Genomic DNA, 18,074 nt, shown 5'->3' on the forward strand with positions numbered 1-18,074 from the left:
GGCCTCGGTTGTGTTTTGAATTAAAATAAACAAAAAAATAATTGTCTGTTTTTTAATATAAAAATATTAAAAATGGTAGTATATACCATGTTTCATTAGAAAGTAGCCATATCTGCTTTTACTCCCAAGCCACTACTGCAGCACGTACACATGACTGCCTTGCTGCTGACCTCTCTTATTTTTTTATTTATTACTATTTTAAAATATTTATATGCCACTTGTCCCAGAAAAGTTTATACCCACCAACATTTCTCTAATGAAAATAAGGGCACCCTAAGGAAAAGCAGGACATTCCAGGATCAATTCTGGGATCAAATCAGAAACCGAGATGGCTGCTGTAAATCCCGGACTGTCCCTACAACAAAGGGACACTTGGAGGGTCTGAAATCGTTGCCTATAATTCAGTAAAGAGCTCGGGAATTTCCTTTTTATTTTGTTACAGCACAGCAGTGGGTGATTTTTAAAAAAAGATATGTTGGTGGGGAGGAAATCCCATGTTGCTTGGTTTTTAGCAAAGAAATCTCCAGAGTTCTTCAGAACATTGAGGGCCCTGTTGGAGACAGCCTCACATTATAAGGAGAATTGGAAAAGCATGTGTAAAGCTGCAAGGTTTTTAAAAAACGCATGCAAGAATACACAGCAGTCAGTCACCTCTTAATTATTTTAAGGTAAGAAAGAGCAAGAGGCAAACACCTGCACACACACACACACACGTCAATGGGATTATGGAGGAAACTGAATCCCTTTTACTTCCACCACAAAAAGCCCCTGGAACTATTCTGCAGTTTGACAGGCTTGATCCATTGGGGGTGGGGTGGGGGGTCCTGCACCTGTAAATTTCATCCACCTTGGCCAAAAAAAAGGAAAGTTGTAGCCATTTTCAGATTTTCTGTTATAGTGAAGGCTGAACAGGGAGGCTTGTTTTATACAGAGCAGCTACAACCCAAATTACAGACTGAATCAGAGAGAACAGAGCACGACTCAAAAACAGACCAGAATTTTCAAAAATGCCAAGATACATACTTGGTGTATCGTGGAGGCCATGCACACCCCTCTTATCTACCACCTCAGAGGCTCAGACATCCAGCCCAGATCTCACTGATTTAACTGGTGAGCATGGGCACAGATGTTTTCATTGGAAGATGAATCAATTAAGGCTATAGTCCTATGCACATTTCCTGGGAGTACGCCCCATCCAACGTGGTGGAACTTTCTGTTATTGCTATCAAACAAACATGTTTAGGATTACACTGCAAGGAATGTTAATTTAGCCGAGAAGAGCAGTTTTAATGCAAGATAAAATTTTAGCCAAGAGCTATAGGCATCCTCTTTTTATTTTATGAGGCTCTTTTAGTTTTGGTGTGATGCTGTAATAGAAAATGAAGAAGACACAACTGTAAATGGATTTGCCTTCTAACACTTTTGTCAGTCACCCTGAGTCCGTCAGGGGAAAAGGTGGGATATAACAATAACAACAACAACAACAACAACACCCAGTGGTTGGTGCTGTGTATTAAATTGTAAATTGTCATATATTTGTAAGTTATTGTAAATTACCGTATACTTTCTTCCTGACCTCAATCAGGCATTTATATTGAGCTTCTTCTTTTAAATGTGGTTGTGACTGTATTTTAATTAGGTATATTCCAAAGTGATTCCTTTTTTACTTCACGTACACCAAATATAAATTCATGTATACTTTTACGTTTACTTTATTATCAGTAGCAAGGAAGTTGGTTAAAGGAGGCTTAAGGAAACTGGAAGATTTTATTCAGCGAGGGTATATTCACAAAAATATATAGACAGGAGTATAAACTAGAGAGAGATTATGGGCCTCTAATAGTGCAGTCCTTTAAATGGCTACCCAGAAGTAATCCCTATGTAGTTTGATTGGACTTATTCCCAGGTAAGTGAATTTGGCGTGTAGTCTGTGGTGTTTCCTTAAATGGTCCAGTTCTGTGTGTGTTTGAAAAACTATATTCAAAATTATTTCTGCAATCAAATGAGAAAATCCATCCTGTTGGTTCTGCTGGATCCCTTTGCAGCTGAGGCACTATTGACCATGGTATCCTTCAGGACTGCCTGGCTGTGATGAGACTGGAAGGCATTGTTTTACAGTAGTTCTGTTTCTTCTTAGAGGGACAGTTTCAGAACATGGTGCTGGAGGACTCCTGTTTAAGGCTTTGGCCAATGGCCTATGGTGTGTCTACCAAAATTCCACATTGTTTCCTCACATTTCATGAAACTGCTGGGTCAGGTGTCCAGGAGTTTGGGGGTTCATTATCACCAATATGCTGATGCCACCCAACTCTATTTCTTTTTTTTCCATTTAAATCCAAGGAAACTGCCTTCAGAATTAGTGTCTGATATTAGTAATGGACTGGAAGATGGTCACAAACTGTAGATTCAGCCAGAGAAGCTCCTGGCCAATAGAAAGGCAAGCTGGAGAAATGGGGTGGACCTGGTTGTCTGAAACATTATTTTCTTCCATATTAGCCTGCATACATTTTAAGATCTTCAAGAGAGGCCTTTTTTTCTGCCTCACCAACATCTGAAGCACATTGTGTAGAAACCCAAAGGATGTACCCAGTGGCTACTCCCAGGCTACCTCTTTCAGTGACACATTCACGATTTCCTGGAATATACCCATCATATCTTGATGGGAAAATATTATAAGTGAGAAAGAGCAAAAATTGTCAAGTCACACTATTTTTGTTGCTGCTGCATGCATGTTCGTGTGCATTTTATCACTTTACCTTTGTGAGCCACCCCAAAAACTGTGCTAATGGGTGTCAATATAAATACAGTAAATGACTAAATTAAAACCCCAAGCAACCTTTCAGCATCCTTGGACTATAATAAATGGAACACAGCTACACAATATCGGCAAGACCATAGAACAACGGGTAATTTACTAAACTCAACACCACAGCCATATCAGTACAAACATGAGCAATTTTATCCTTGAGGTGCTTAGCAAAAATATCGCCAGAGGTTGCTGAGGCATCATAAGATCTGTCTGAAAACCCACATGAAGCAGCTCTCTCACCACATAAACAGATGTGCTGGACACAGATGTGCATGGTGATGGGGAAATAATTTCTTTGTTACTATATCTACCACAGAGTAAGGTCCAAAATGAACTCCAGAAAAATGAAGGACCTAAATGGACTTTAGGTAGTGGGAGATGGCACAAACTGACCAGGGATTTGACAGAACCATTTGCCATGTCATGAGGAAAGTCACCAAAAATGAAATGGAAACCATTCAGAGCCTCCTCTTTCTGAAGGTGGATCATCTAAACTTGTCCTTCATTCCTGTGTAGGTTTGAGGAATGGTTTGAGGTTTCGTTAATGCTTGATACTTGGCCACAACTAATTTGCTACACTGTTCCTTATTTTAATTCAAAAACCAAATAACCAATATTAAACACAGTCAAGCACTGGTTGTCCAAATACTCTGAACAGAAAGAGAAGCATGTTTCAGGGGTATGCTGGCACATATTCTTGCTCCCAACAACAGCAAAAACACTGGCTGTTTTTACATCCAAAAGATCATCTTCACAGGTATAAGTGGAATGAGGCCAATGGCATTTGCCTATAAAATAAGAATAACACTACCTTTACCCCTGCAACATTCTCATTAAAGTCTACCAAAAATCATAAGTGTGAATCAAAGTAATGCTTTTAATTATTAAAAAATCAAATACCCAACCATGTCACACATGCCAAAACAGAATAGGTTTTTCATAGTAGTTTTTTCATTGATAATAGTATCAATTCTTATAACTCACCTGCTCAGATGAATTTGGAACTGGTTCCTTCACAACTCCCACTTGCCCATTTTCCACACAGGCCGGAATGCTGGGGCTGAAGACCATGAGGTCACTCTTGGCACCAGCCTCCCCACCCATGCCCGCCAGAAGATGGCTGTGACGATTTGAATATGACCAGCTGCCAACTTCGCTGGCGCAGACTAGTGTGGCTGTCCCAGGACCGTACACCACGGCCTCCTTGGCCTGGCAACGGCATCGTAGCGCCATGTATACTATGATCGCCAGGAGGAACAAGCTGGACACCGAGCAGATAGCAATGATCAAGTAAACATTGGCATTTTCCACCAGTGGCTTTGGACTGCCTCCCTTCCTTGAAAGGTGAGCGTCGCCATGGACAGCCTGGGAATTCATCACCATGGACACACTCAAAGTAGCTGTGGATGACAAAGCTGGCTTGCCATGGTCCTTCACTAGAACAAGAAGCCTTTGGCTGTAGCTGCCCTCTGCGTCATCCAGGGAACGTGCGGCGCTGATCTCCCCGCTGTATAATCCCACACGCCAAGGGCTGCTGATTGCCTCGTGCATCTCATAGCGCAGCCATGCATTGTAGCCAGAGTCAGCATCCATGGCATGGATCTTGCCCACCACCTGTCCAGCAGTCACAGGAACAGTCAAGGAGATGGGAATCACTTCTGTCCCATACACTACAGGCGTGTTATCATTCTCATCCACCACAAAGACTTGCACCGTCACATTGCCACACAGGGAGGGCAGCCCAGCATCCTTGGCCCTCACTTGGAACTCCAGCAGCTTCACCTCCTCATAGTCCAAGGGCTGAAGAGCATAGACCTTCCCGCTCTCTGAGTGCACCGAGATGTAGCTTGACAGGGGCCAGAGCTTCTCGTCCAGCCAGTAGCTGATCAGGCTGTTCTCAGCCACATCTGGGTCTGAAGCAGACACCGTGAAAATGTGAGCACCCGGTGGGTTGTTCTCCTTCACAAAGACCGTGTAGGAGGGCTGAGCAAAAGCAGGTGCATTGTCATTCACATCACTGATTGGCACCACCAAGGTGCTGCTGGCTGACAGTGATGGAGTCCCTTGATCCTGGGCAGTCACTACCAGCCTATACTCAGCCTCTTGTTCCCTATCCAGGGGCTGAGCTAGCAACAGTGAATGGTAATTCTTGAAGGTGGAAAGTAGCTTGAATGGGGTTCCATGTGGCCATAAGGAAGTGCTCACTTGTCCATTGGCCTCAATATCCCTGTCTGATATGCTTATCAGGGCCACCACCATCCCGAGAGGGGAGTCCTCTGGAACGGGTACCAGCAGAGACATCACTGAAATTTCAGGTGCATTATCATTTACGTCTAGAACCTCAATCAAAACTTTGCAATGCCCTGATAATGGGGGATTCCCTGTGTCTTTAGCCTCAACTTGTATTTCATAAAAATTCTTGTCTTCAAAATCCAGATTTCCTTTCACGTGAATCTCGCCAGTCTTTTGATCAAGTACGAACTTTTCTTTTCCATTTGCAGGAGAAAAAGTGCTTGATGTATATGTGATCTCCTTATTTGTTCCCTCATCTAAATCGGTAGCATTTAGCTTAATTACTAATAGCCCATTCTCTGAGTTTTCTAATAAATGGACTTTATAAACTGACTGGTTAAATACAGGAGGATTGTCATTTGCGTCTAGCACTTTGATTATCAGCTGGACGGTGCCAGTGAGCTGGGGCTGGCCTCCATCAACTGCTGTGAGTAAAAGATGGTGAGCTGCACATTCTTCTCTATCAAGAGGTTTGTTTAAAACAAGAAATAAAGATGCACCACGTTCATGATTTTCTATTGTCTCTAGACTGAAATGTGGATTTGTGCTAAGTCTGTAGCTAAGGAGCGAGTTTGCACTGATGTCTGCATCAGAGGCTCCCTCTAGAGGAAAACGCGAATCACGAGAGCTAGACTCTGCAATAGTAAATTGCTTTTCTGTTACAGGGAAAATGGGGGCATTGTCATTTATGTCGGTGATCTCCACTTCCACATGGAAAACCTTCAGGGGTTTATCTACAAGGGCCTCCAGGTGAATAACACACACAGCGCTCCTGTCACACAACTCCTCCCTGTCTATCCGGGAATTCACAAATAAAATCCCATTCTGAACATTTACCTCAAAATACTCCTCCTGTCCTTTGGACACCATTCGGAACAGCCGAGGCACCAGCTCTCCCACTTCTAGCCCCAGATCCTGGGCGATGCGGCCCACAAAGGTGCCATGCTGGGATTCCTCTGGCACAGAATAATGGAGCTGGCCACTCCCCATCTTCCAGGCTATGTGGAGAAGAACCAGCTGCAGTAGACATCTCTTTCCAGAATTTGTCTTCCATGCAAGCATGTCAAATTCAGATGCAAATCCCAGGAATGTCTTGCCTATTTTGAGGACGTGATGAGCTGAGTCCAAGTCGTTCCTCCAAACCAATGGCTAATAGATCAGTTGACTCTGGTATAGCGGCTAATGTTTGATGTCTCTGCTGTGTATTTGACAGGATATTCAGCACCTTTGAGGGAGGAGCTCTGAATTTTCAGTCTTCCTAAAAAACTCCTTAAACAACAGTGACACCTTGTGACTGAGTTTTGAACTGGAGAATCAGACTATTTATTACCTTTTATGTGTTCAAGTAAATGTTTTTAATAATCCCGTGCCAATACACACTATTTGATACAGTTTTACTTCCAGGTAAATTCCTTAGCCTCCATTTGTCTTTCTATTCAAGTTTCATTTATTTTATTATATTCCATTAACTCAGCTCCTTTTTGGAATCTTTTCCGCCTTTATGTCAGTTATGCATCCTCACTGTTTTCATTCTTCATCTGCACACTCTTAGGTGCCATATGTACTTCCAGAAGGAAAAACTTCCATCTTCACATTCACATGCCAAGATTCACATGGCATTCCCTGGTGAAACCGCTGTCATGTCCTTTTTATTTTCCTTTTCTGGTAGAATTTTTTTTTTGGGGGGGGGGTTGAAATGTTATCAGCTTCCCTTTTTCCAGCTCCATTGTTAGGGGTGTCTCTCACATGAACAAGGTCTGCCCCTACACAAACACACTGGGCATTTGAAACTGCTTTATACTGAATCAGACCATTGGCCATCCAGTCTATCCATGACCTGCTCTGATTGGCAGCATGTCTTCAGGGTCTGCAGAATAATTCATTCTCATCCACTTCTGCCTGGAATTGAGTGCAATTTTGTGCACACGTCCATATAAAGCATGAGCCTTCCAAGGATATTTGCTAGCTTCTATGTTTCTTCCTTCCTTTGCTTTGCATGCAATTTGTTCATTTTGTTGTCAACAAGTTGTGAATAAAAGCTGGTTCTTGGATGAGTGGCTGCTTCTTTCCTTCCCTGTGGTGTCCTTGCCTCCTTCTGTGTTCGCCATTGCTTAGAAGGGAGTCTAATGTTTTTATTGAAATTCAAAGGATTTTCTGGGACCAAGAAATACTGTTGTAATGGATTTCAGATTATGTAACACCAAAGGGTATAACTGGAACATGGAACAATAGATGGCTCATGGTAAAGAGCTGCAACGTGGGATTATAAAAAAAAATACCAGTAAATCAAAATGGGATAGAATATCACCTCCTTTTTAGCCAAGAGGAAGACATCAAGATGCCCAGTGTCAGACTGCTGAATTAGATCTCCTAATAGTTAATTCTTGAGAAGTTTTGAACATGGCAATTCTGATCCATTAGAGACTTCTGTTGAAGTACTTTTGATATCTCTGAGGTTTATCAGTCCATGAATACAAGTTTCACATGAGCATCCATTTTATATTCTCTGATCAGGATAATGGCAACAACATCTGGAACATGTGGGACTAGAGAAAAACTTTTGATAATCTTTAGAAGGGAGAGGGCAGTCCTTTTCTGTTAGCCCTTAGGGCTTCCTGTTTAGCGCAAAGACAAAGGTTTGGGCTGCTTAGGCTGGAATGGTTCCAGACATACTATACCTTTCCATAATCTGAAAATGAGGTGGGGGTTCTAGATAAGAACAGATCAGACCAAAGGCCCACCTAGTTCAGCATCCAGTTCTCATGGTGACCAACCAGATACCTAAGGGAAACATATAATCAGGATATGAATGCAACAGTGGTCTTCTACTTGTGTTTCCCAGGAAATGGCATTCAAGTGGCCTTTGATACCAGAGGCAGCACATAGTCCTCGTGAGTATTAGCCCCTGATGGCCCCATCCTCCATGAATTTGCTGAATCGGCTCTTCAAGCTGTCCAAGTTGATGCCCATCAGCACACTGTGTGGTGGCCAATCCTGAATTTCCAATTATTCGGCTTAGTATTAGGAGAAAGGGAGAAAAGCGTCTCCTTCTCCACACCAGGCATGATTTTGTACACTTCAGTCATGCCTCTTCAGACAGAGGAATTCACGAGGTTTGGAGGAATTTTTCCTCCACATACTTTGCATGTTTTAAAATACTGCAAATACCCTACACAGCACTTCAAAGAATTGTGACCATGGTCTGGCATGCATATTTTAAGATGACACCAAATGCAGAATGTGAAAGAGATGGATTTGCAGGTCGTGTCTCATCATAGTCTGTCTCTTAATACTCATTAAATTCTAATTCTGCCTATGGCAAGAAAATAAACTCACCTTTAGTCTCCCAGACCCTTCCCTGCATTCATAAAATAAGTTCAAGGTGTTTAAGAAGAAATTTGCTTTCTCAGCCACCACCTCTGCACTAGGGCCTGGGTTGTCTTTACAGGTGATTTTTAAAAATCCAGCCTAATTTGCAATACACAGGAGATGAAAAAGCATGCACACACACCCCCCAAAAAATCTTCATTTAAATAAATAAAAAGTAGTCTATGTCATAAATTCCTCAGAAATTAATTTCCGTGCCAAATGGTGCTCAGATTTAGGGTTCCATTTCATACATTTTCCCCTAGTTAAAACCACTTGTTCTGGATTAAACTAGAAAAAATGCTGTACTTTATAGAGCTAAGCCTAAAGAATACAAAAAGAGAGGCTGGTGATCACTTCAGTAGGGGCCACATTACATGAAGCTGCTTCTGAAAGCGAAGTGTGAAGTGGCCATTCCCAACTCTTCAGTTATAATAACACTTAGCATTCACAAAGCATTTCAAACTAAAACTGTTCCATGAATATAATCATATTACAACTGATGGATGTAGGACTTCATCTCAAGGCCTCCAACTGGGTTCAAGGCTGACGTGAGAGTCATTGTGGGCACTACATATGTCATTTCTTGTTTCAGCCCCTACATTTTCCATGGACCATCTTCATCCATAGATATCCCAATTCCCCAATCAATTCTATACCTTTAGTCATATTTAAGCTTCCAATATGGAGTTTTCCTTCCATAAGGTTCAACAGAAATACTCGCATTCCTCTCATGTCAGCCATGTGTTGACCAGATGATCTTGGAAAACCCACTGCTACCTAGCCCAGAACATTGCACTCTGAACGAGCCAAGTGGGCCTTTTGGGTTGCACGCAATATGCAATGTAAACGGTTTTAATGCTTCTTTCACTGTGTTGCTTTTTATTGATGTATTGTAATATATTTTTGTTGTATTTTGATTTTAAATTGCTGTAAACTACTCTGATGGGTGCATGGGCAGTAGAAGGACAATATAAGTTATTTTATACAGTTAAATGTATCTGTTTTATTTTATCTTCTACGCATTGAAAGTTTCATTTACTTGATTTCTCTTTATGGGCTATCTAGCGAATGACATCTATTTGTGGGTGTTTGGTGGTTGTTGTTTTTAAATGTACAAATATTTGTTCTGATCAGTAGATTACCCATGAATGAATTCCACAAAAGCAAGCTACTCTATGACTGGGCTTTGGGAAAATGCTAGACTGCACTCGCTGAAGGAAAAGGGTGGGTGGGTGTGAACTGTCAGCCAGGACAATTAAAGCTTTTAAGAGTTGGGAGATTATGCGTAGAGCAACCAGTTCTCTGTGGATGCCTTGTAAAGTTAGGAATACAGCAGCAGTGGCATGTGCAGAGGGTGGGTTGGCAGTGAGCTAGGAGGTTCCCTGACCTCATTGTTGTCCTACTCCATCCCAGGGCCTCTGGGAAGAGTCACTGTCACTCCACCCCTCATTTACAAATGCTGGAATAAACACCCCAGGGCTTCCATGCCTTCCTGGAAAGCCCCTGGCTGAATCAAGGCATGGGTTTTCACCTCTTTCTATGCATATTAAAAAAGAGTGACTCTAATTCTGTGTGCTTCTTCTAGAAGGTAGATGCCACTGAAAACAGTGGAATCTGAGAAGACCTGGAAAGACTTTGACTGTAAATATCAAGAAAGAAAGAAAGAAAGAAAGAAAGAAAGAAAGAAAGAAAGAAAGAAAGAAAGAAAGAAAGAAAGAAAGAAAGAAAGAAAGAAAAGCACGTGGGTAAATCTAGCTGACTGCTCATTATGAGGTAATCTTGCTTCTTCTGCCTTCTGTAATTTTCACCCATAGAGTCTCTGGGTTGATTGGCAAGGTAGTATCTGGTCACTTAGCACACTTCTTAATTGATTTTAATTTGTTTAATATTAAATAAGTTTAAGCACATTGGACTATTTCCTCCTCTACCACCAAATGTATCCTTATTTCTACACACAAACACCCACACACCATGTTAACATGTCTGGCTATGAGACAGATAAAAGCACTGCCCCAATATTAACTGAAAAATCAGTTTGAAACATATTCATGTCACATGAGACTAGGTGAGATCACAGCATGCCAATATCTGCTCTGGCTCCAGAGAGCATTCCTAGAAAAATTACATCAGGTGGTTCTCCCACAGAATACATTAAAGCTTGGGAAGACTACATTCTTGACATGTCTGGTGGACCTACCCAAGGATTCAAACCTTCTGGCAGCACATATGTAGCATATTTTTAAAAAGAAGAGAAAGTAGTCATCAAATATTTTTGCTGCTAAATACAGTACATGGCCATAATATTTTCACAAGATAAAAGGATTTATTTCCATTTCTTCCTATGGCAGCAAACTGGACAAACCCACACCCTGAAGGAGTCCAGTAGCATTCTTTTGATGAACCTATGGTTACACAGAATATGGGCACTCCTTATTGTGGAGAATTTATTGCATCAGGGTAAAGAAAAGAACCCTGGTTTGTACACCCCACCCCACCCCCCAAAAAAATCCAACATGGAATTATTCTAGTTTATGTAGAAGCAATCTCTGCATGTATAGACTGCCATTTTAAATCTATATTGCTTATTGCATCAAGACTGATCCTAAATTGGGATACAGAAATTGTCATTCAGTTCGCAAAAAAACATGGTATTAGAATAAAAATATATTGTGTTTTTTCAAGGATTCTAATAGTTGTACATGACTCACCTCTCCATATGCATTTGGGAGCAGTTCCTTCCCATTCCTTACCTCCCCATTATCTGCAAAAACAGGAATGTTGGGGCTGAAGACCATGAGGTCACTCTTGGCTCCAGCCTCCCCGCTCACACCTGCCAGGATGTGGCTGTGGCGATTTGAATATGACCAGCTGCCCACTTCACTGGCACATACCAGTGTGGCTGTGCCAGGACCATACACCATGGCCTCCTTCGCCTGGCAACGGCATCGCAAGGCCACGTAAAAGATTACTGCTAGGAGGAACAAGCTGGACACGGAGCAGATGGCAATGATCAGGTAGACATTGACATTGTCCACCAAAGGCTTTGAGCTTTCACCTGTCCTGGAAAGGGTGTCAGTCTTCACAGCCTGGGCACTTGCCACCAGTGACACACTCAGGGTGGCTGTGGCCGTGAGTGAAGGTGTGCCATGATCTTTCACCAACACAAGGAGAGTCTGGCTGCTTCTGCTCTCCACCTCATCCAGGGCACGTGTGGTACTGATCTCCCCACTGTATAGCCCCACACGCCAAGGGCCAGCGGTCAACTCATGCATCTCATATCGCAACCATGCATTGTACCCTGAGTCAGCATCCAGGGCACGGATCTTGCCCACCATGTGTCCAGACAACACAGGAGCCACTAGAACAATTGGAGTCTCTTCTGATGACCCAGCCACTGTAGGCGCATTGTCATTCTCATCGACCACAAACACCTGGACTGTAGTGTTGCCACACAAGGATGGCAGCCCGGCATCCTTGGCCCTCACTTGGAACTCCAGAAGTTTTATGTCCTCATAGTCCAAGGGTTGCAAAGCATAGACCTTCCCGCTCTCTGAGTGCACTGAGATGTAACTTGACAGGGGCCAGAGTGTCTCATCGATCCAGTAGCTGACCAGCGCATTCTCGGCCACATCCGGGTCTGAGGCAGACACAGTGAAGATGTGGGCTCCCGGTGGATTATTCTCCTTCACAAAGACCGTGTAGGAGGGCTGCATGAAAGCTGGAGCATTGTCATTTACATCACGGATAGGAACTAAGAGGCTGCTGCTAGCAGACAATGGTGGGACACCTTGATCTTGAGCTGTCACTACCAAGCTGTACTCAGCTACCCGCTCCCGATCCAAAGGCTCTGCTAGAGTTAAGGAGTAGTAGTTCTTGAATGTCGATGCTAATTTGAAAGGCAGCCCAGGGGGCCACAGGGAGCAACTCACTTGCCCATTGGCTTCAGAGTCCCTGTCCGAGACGCTGACAAGGGCCACCACTGTCCCTGGAGGAGAGTCCTCTGGCACTGGCACAGCAAGAGAAGTCACAGAAACTTCTGGAACGTTGTCGTTCATGTCTAACACCTCAATGAGAACCTTACAGTGTCCAGACAAAGGCAAACTGCCTTTATCTTCTGCAACAATTTGAAGGTCATATAGATTAATGTCTTCAAAATCTACTTTCCCAATCACTCTGACCTCACCTGTGTTGGCATTTATGCTAAATATCTTTGTGAAACGGGGTGGTACATTATTGCTAAAAAAATAAGTGATTTCCCCATTAATCCCTTCATCTAAATCTGTAGCATTCAGTTTAATAACTGTTGTTCCATTAGCTGCATTCTCCAATAGTTTTACCTTGTAAACTGATTGGTTAAATACAGGAGGGTTGTCATTTGCATCCAGGACATTGATCACCAGCTGGACTGTGCCTGTGAGCTTTGGTTTGCCCCCATCAGTGGCTGTGAGTACCAAGTGATGCACAGGAGTCTTCTCTCTGTCAAGTGGAGTTTTTAGTATAAGTACTGGAGATTTACTCTGGTCCTCATCACCTCCCGATTCAAGAATGAAATAGTCATTAGGGCTGAGCTTATAGGTCAGCAAAGCATTGGCATCTGTATCTGCATCAGAGGCACCAGCTAACAGGAAACGGAAACCTGGTAAACCTGATTCTGCAATAGTCAAATTCTGTTCATTTACTGAAAAAAGAGGAGCATTGTCATTTATGTCCTTGATCTCCACTTCCACATGGAAGACCCTCAGAGGTTTATCCACAATCATCTCCAGGTGAATGGAGCACACAGGGTTCTTGTTGCAAAGCTCCTCCCTGTCTATCCGGGAATTCACAAACAAGATTCCATTTTGCACATTTACCTCAAAATAGTCTTCATGTCCTCTAGACACCATCTGGAACATCCGAGGCACCAGCTCACTTACATCCAGCCCAAGATCCTGAGTGATGCGACCCACAAAGGTACCATGCTGGGATTCCTCCGGCACAGAATAATGGAGCTGGCCGCTCCCCATCTCCCAGGCTGTGTGGAGAAGAACCAGCTGCAGCAGCTGCTTTACCACGGAAGGATTCTGCCAAGGAACCATTGCAAATACAGACACAAATCCCACCAGTGGCATCTCTCCTTTAAAAATCACCTTTCTTGAAGAAGTGAAGAGCAGGGTCCAAAGAGCTCATCAGGGTTGGTGTAATCATTTGAATAGATTCCAGTAGTCTTGCATCTGGTGTGCGATATCCCTATTGTGAATCTCACAGGCAGGATTTTCAGGCTCTCTAAGGGAGGAGCTATGAATTCTCTCTGTTCTTAAAACATTTCCTTAGGCAACAGTGACCCCTTGTGACTGAATTTTGAAATGGAGAAGCAAATTATTACATTCTGTATTTTAATCAGATGTTGCCCCCATTTGATTAATAAACCTTTTACTTTTGCATGAAGTGCTTAACTTTCTCTTACAATTGCATTTATTTTCCTTTGCTTCCCTGCATAATTCATCTTAGCTTCTTCTAAAATTAATCATTTTAAAATACAGTGGTACCTCAGGTTAAGAACTTAATTCGTTCTGGAAGTCCATTCTTAACCTGAAACTGTTCTTAACCTGAGGTACCACTTTAGCTAATGGGGCCTCCTGCTGCTGCTGTGCTGCCGCCACAGGTAGCACTGTACAATCAACAGGAGCCCACAGCTAATCCTGCCTCCATTGGTGGTGTGGACGCAGGAAAGTGACTGCTTTCAGACTTTGGAACTCCCTAGAGAAACTAGACTGGCTCCGTCCCTCCTTGTCTTTCTGCTGGCAGGTGAAGACTTTCTTGTTCCAACCAGCTATGGAAACTGACTTCTTATAATCAAACGGCTGGTGTAATGTGCTCTCTCTCTCTCTCTCTCTGTATGTATAGAGTTTTAATTCTATTAATGTTTACTTGTTTTTTAATTATTGTTTTTCCTGTGTTTTAGCAATTCTTGTTTTTACCTGTAAGCTGCTTTTGTAAGCTGCTTTGAGTTCCTGTCAGAGAAAAAGGTGGAATGATGATGATGATGATGATGATGATGATGATGATGTGTCTTGACAAACACATGCAGATCAAATTGACATGTGGACTTAACCCTTGCACTGCATGCATTATACAGTGGTACCTCAGGTTACAGACGCTTCAGGTTACAGACACTTCAGGTTACAGACCTGAAGTCTGTAACCCAGAAATAGTACCTCGGGTTAAGAACTTTGCTTCAGGATGAGAACAGAAATCGTGCGGCGATGGCACCACTGTACCACTGTATTTTAGGAGGCAAATCTGGATTTGTTGCCATGTAATATGTAAGAGCCATTAACTGATATGTTTCCTTTAATCTGCTCATGTCACATGCTGTCAATGCTCATATTATGAAAATAAGGGTGGCATTCAACTGAATAATTGTGTGAGCAGAATGACTTCCGTTCATGCAGTAGGAATCTCCCTACCTCTCCTACCCCACCATGTGCCTCAATACCCTCCCCAAATCTGGTCCAGATGGTTGGGGAGGGGGACCCAGAACAGATTTATGGGCTGCACAAGAGAGGAGAGGGGAGAGAATGCTTTGCTGTGCAAAGTGAAATCTTTGCACTGACAGAATGCAATCCTGAAAGTTCTAGATTGCCATACATAATTGCAAAAACTTACTATTATTTTTTGCACTTTTAGACCACTCTTCATGCCACAGAATCCTGTTATTTGTAGAGGTGGTCCAAGTTTGGGGGGGCAAGAGACTTGCTGGGTCAACCTCCAAGGCCACAGACCAACGGAACTACATTCCACTCCCTCATTTTCAAAGCTACTGTTCTTAAACAGTATCTCAGGTGGATATGGTTACGGATGACCCCTCCTGTCAGGAGAAGCAAATGACAGCAGTAGAGGGAGCATTGTGGCTTTGTTGTGTTCCTTTGGCCTGACCAAGACAGGTCCTCTTGAATTGAGCTTCCTCCCTGTGTTCCTCTGGAGCAATATCATAGTTACAATTGGAAGTTAGATGCCTGAGAGAGAAGCAGCACTTTTGGGGATGCTTCTTCCGAGGCAGGTAGAAAACCCATCACCAGACAACAGCTTCCACAGTGCTTGCCAGTCTATGACCTTGGCAGATGCCCAACTGTGCCAGCAATGTCTGTTTGCTGTTGCCTCCTCCATTTTATTTTCTACTGGATAAATTTATATAATGTTAAAAATCAAGTGCATAGCTTTAATAATAATTTTTTTAAACCTACGCCAACCTCTGATGCTGGGTCTCGCAAGTTAATATTTTTGTATCTACTTCTTCTGCGGGGGAAGGGGGGATACATTTTGTTTAGACAAGCCTATCTGGATGTGTAGAATGTGAATATATGCTTTAATCGGTTTTTAGTTTGTTGTTTATCTTATGTCTTGAATGATTCAAAGAGTTAGTTTATGGTTTTCTACTCATAGTTTAATTGTGTGTTATTTTGTAAACTGCTTTGGGGTTTTCCTAAGAATTAAGCAGTATATAAATGTTATGAAATAAAGTAAAATAAATAAGGAAGGAACACACAGGCTTTCCTTCATAACTGCCTCATCCTCTTTTTCCCTTCCTTATTCTCAGGTTTGGAAGGAGTGGTGGCTATTTTTTCCTTTTATGTACAAATAGTGGTGTGTGTGCTTTTCTGACCCTCTTTCCATGTTCTTTATCGCTGAAAGAGAAGTATTTTGCTGAAATTCAAATTTTGGGAAAGTATTAATAGATCTGGAACAGTTTTTTTAATAGACAGTCTAGTTTGAGATCATGGATGTTGTGAAGGATTGAAACTATTTAGCCATTTTGTGTTTCAATGTTGGATGTAAAATTATTGCTCTCAGTTTAGAGGTTATTCTTGTGGGATGGTAAAAAACTCAGCCCAGGAAACAAACTTAAAATGGGAAAGAAATATACAAACTTCAGGAAGAAAAAGAAGCCTAAATATTATTGGGCAACAGAAACAAAACTCTACTGCACTGTCCAAGATGGTGGCCAGGGTGAGGTGACATCATCCATGTAAGTAAAGCTGGCAAATAGGAATACAGTTGGCATTAAAGTCAGAAGAAAGAGATGAAATCAGAAGAAAGGAGCCAGGATTGAGAGCACTGTAGAGAACAAACTGTTGATAGTACTGAACTGAAAAGCCTGGAGGCTCGTTTCCTCCAGACAATGATGAGCTGAAACTGCTTAGGGCTGGATCTTTACACATCAAAAAAGTATTTCAGGAAAACAGGCTGTAAACTTTATAATGGGAATTCATGTTGGTGAAAGACTGGATTCCACAGTGCCATGTGGTGACCAAGATAACTGCAGTCATCTGACCTGGCTGGCCAATGGTTCCTCCTAGGCAAGGAGAAGAATAAAGGACTCCCTTTTGCAGCTGAGTCTTTCTTCTGCAACAAGGTCTGCTTGAACTATAGGATACGACTGTGGAGTGCCCGGTGCTGACCGGGTATTTAAAGAAAAGTGATTTTTTAAATAGATAGTGTACTCTGTGAGTTTGGAGGATGTGTGTGTGTGCACGCAAGATTCTGACCTGATCTGGGCAACAACTCCCCGGCCCCAAATAAATATTTTTTGGGGAGGAAGCTAGTGTTTAAATAGGGTTAATTTGGGCCACAATCTTGATTCAAAATGCTGCCCAACATCCAAATATAGTCCGAGACTACTGCCTCCACCTTGGGAACCCTCAAGTTTAGTGACAACTCAAAAGACAGCTGAACCCATGCCAAAAAAACGTGTGAAGTCGCACCAAAGTGACACTTTGGTCAGCCATCTTGATTCAAAGTGGTGCACGGTGTTCAAACATCAATGAAGTCCACTGTCCCACCTTGGGAGCCCTCATGCCAAGTTTGACAATGATATCTTGAGAGGCATCCAACTCTTTGAGAACAAATGGACAAACAGACAAATCACTTTCCAAAATACATCTAGGACACCTTGCGTTTCTTGTCTTCCTCTTTGGTCCTGACTCTTGGCTTGTTCTTCAGTCTAGTTTGCCTTCTGATTCTGATTGCTGTATGATCATGCCTTCTAATTTGTTCTTCAGTCTTGGCTTCCAGTCCTGAATTAATCTTGGCTCTCGGTTTGTTTTCTGACCCTGCCTACTGATCCCCCACAAATCCTGAGTGCTCCTTGGTCCTAGTTCTTGGCTGTCCTGAAACTGCCGTCTATAGCCCAGCTATGGTTAATATAATTCATTTATCACAAATATCCAAAACATCTATTTTATTGAATTTTCTCAGTGCTGAAATGACATTTGACAGTGTGGGAAATGTTGTAATGTACAAAGTAAGAAAAGAATTAGGCCTTTGCCTCACTATGTGAACATCGATTGAGTTGATTCACTATGCAGTGAAAAAATAATTGTTGACAGACAGCAACGAAAACTGTATTTCCTGAATGAAGAGTAAGACAAGATTGTTTTCTTTCATCTTTCCTATTTAATTTTTGTATAGAGCTCTTCCCAATCACAGGTACAGCTTAAGTTAGCCATGGGATTGGATTATTAGAGAATATGTTTCAAATTGCACTTTAGGTGGATAATATATTTCTGGTACACTTAAAAAAAAAGAGATTGAAATGCAAAGATTAAGAGTTGGTAGCTGCATT

General features: G+C 42.3%; 1 protein-coding gene and 1 pseudogene across 4 annotated transcripts in view; both read right to left on the reverse strand.

The window, feature by feature from the left end:
* The window catches only part of LOC309373494 (protocadherin alpha-C2-like), a 181,751-nt gene that overhangs the window by 100,141 nt on the left and 63,536 nt on the right, over positions 1-18,074 (reverse strand). The gene's annotated exons all lie outside the window — the stretch shown is intronic.
* Positions 3,776-6,324, reverse strand: LOC309373515 (protocadherin alpha-6 pseudogene; annotated as a pseudogene). The gene has a single exon. The product of its transcript is annotated as a protocadherin alpha-6 pseudogene (transcript).

Source organism: Podarcis melisellensis (genome assembly GCF_964234715.1).
Source record: "Podarcis melisellensis genome assembly, chromosome: 7".
Classification (NCBI taxonomy): Eukaryota; Metazoa; Chordata; class Lepidosauria; order Squamata; family Lacertidae; genus Podarcis; species Podarcis melisellensis.